The following is a 2,143-nucleotide window of genomic DNA, read 5'->3' as shown; positions in this document are numbered from 1 at the left end:
TGCCTGCCGGCGAGCAGAGTATGGCAGAGGGGAGAGCTGGGCCCCTGAAAGCCCCGGGGCGCAGGAGGTCTCGGGCTGTGAGGCTGTGTCCAGCTGGAGCTGCTGTCCCAACCGCGTTGCCAAATGTCCCTTTGCTGGCCGACACCGCGCGGTGTCCAGCGGGACAGCGCAGGGTGGGCGATGGGCGAGCGCGGGAGTGACAGCCTCAGACCACGGCCCCGGCCGAGCGGCTCTACCCCCTGGGACCGGAACCATCCGTGGCTGCCTGCCCGGCCCGGCGTGGCACAGAGCCGGCCCAGGGCTTCTCCTCACTGACTCGGATGGTGCTTCACTGCCCTCCGAGAGAGTGGTGTGTGTGTAGTTGGGGACAGCACCCCAGGGCTTTTGGGCTGTGCTGAAAGTGGCGTGGTCACTCGCACGGCCTTAGCAAGGGCAGCAGGGAGCCTGTCGGCTGCCATTTCATGGCACCAGCAGCTACACCAAGACCTCCCGTGTTTATCCTACCGTCTCAGCTTGCGCCCGTTTCTCTCAGCACTGGCTCCCCATTAGCCTGGTCTATGCATATCTTTCCTCCCGCCGTGCCGAGCCTGGGCGGAGACGGGCTTCACCCGTGCTGCGGGACACCTTGGCAGGGCTGGTGCCCACAGCAGATTTCTTGCTCTGGCATGTCATAGCTGATTTCCCAGGTACTGCTAGGACGCAGCCCAGAACCTATGGCTCAGCTGTCAGCAAAGGTTTTAAATGCCGGCACCACCCTTCCCTGTCACCCGTTGCAGGAAGGAGTGAGTGGCTTTGTATTTCAGGTGCATGGGGAAAACAAATTCGGTGGCAGACCGGCTGCCCAGGCTGCTAGGCGTGCCCGCAGGAAGCGAGCAGCACCCACGTCCCGCCTGGAAAGCCCAGGAGACCAATTTAGCAGCCGTGCTGTCCCAGGCGTCCCCTCTCCACCGTGGGCGCAATGGCCGGGGAGCTGCTGCGCACAAAACCTTCTCCTGCTCTCTGCCAACAAGGGAAGGATAACTGGATGGGAATTCTAATCATATATTATATTACCGTGTCATATTAGACTAATAAAATCCTAATATGATACAGGAATGGGGAGCATATCATAACTCCTCTGTGGCTAATACAATGCATGCAATAAATCACTCCCAGGGCTTATCCTTAACAATTGTATCAGTGCTTTCTGTGTCACGCTGATAACTCAGTCCCTCTGATCTAATGGTTCACTTTTCTTCACAGTCCATATGGTAGTGACATTAAAGCTAATGAAATAAAATAAAATTTGCCAATCTTTGAAGAATTCCATTCTTTAAAAAGATGTATTTTATTAACACAAACTGGAAACATCTTCAGTTACTCGGAGTTATTTTTACCACATTGGAAATACATGGCACAGGTATTGGCATCAGCATCTTACATCCAACTCGTGTGGTCTTTGCAAAAGACATCGCTACAGGATAACACCGCGTTGTTCAGCCTAGCACATTTAATGCCACGTTCGCATCGTCAGCAGAGCTGCCCCCATTGAACCAGTCCCACGGGGCATGGATTTTGCTGTGCCAGAAGGTCGCAATCTCCCCGACTCTTCCCTTCCTGGGCTGAGGATCCCTCGTTGCATTCAAGGCCAGATACACAGGGAGCCGGGAGCTTGGCGTCTGAATGCCAGGGAGAGGAGATCATCGCTTGCTTCGCTTTTGGCACATGAAGGTTTGCTTTTCTTCGTGGGGCTGTGAGAGGGCTGCAGAGGCGGCTCCCGTAGCTCTGGGAGTAGCAAACCTGGGTACGTCTGCTGGAGCACCAGGCGCTGTTTCTCCCTGGCCGCGGGGCTTCTCACAACCCCTCTTGCAGGACGCCCCGGCCACCGGCAGCTCCTCGGTGCAGTGGCCGTGCCACGGTCTCCCCGGCCCAGGTGCAGAGCGGGTCGGATGGGGTTGGGACTGGTCCCAAAAGTGGCTGGTCTGGCTGTGCACAGGGGATCACCGTGAGTCTCTCCTCCAGACGTCCTCGTGCCTGTCACAGGCCCATGATGCACAGTGCGATGATGACAGCAGCACGCGCCTTCGTCAGGACGGTGCCGGGCACAGCAGACAGCGATTCCTGCGACCTGCTGCAAATCCCCCCGGCCATTCCCGCTGTGCTC

The sequence above is a fragment of the Fulmarus glacialis genome, unplaced genomic scaffold (genome assembly GCF_000690835.1).
Source record: "Fulmarus glacialis isolate BGI_N327 unplaced genomic scaffold, ASM69083v1 scaffold24142, whole genome shotgun sequence".
NCBI lineage: Eukaryota > Metazoa > Chordata > Aves > Procellariiformes > Procellariidae > Fulmarus > Fulmarus glacialis.
Note: the sequence above shows the minus strand (reverse complement) of the source record.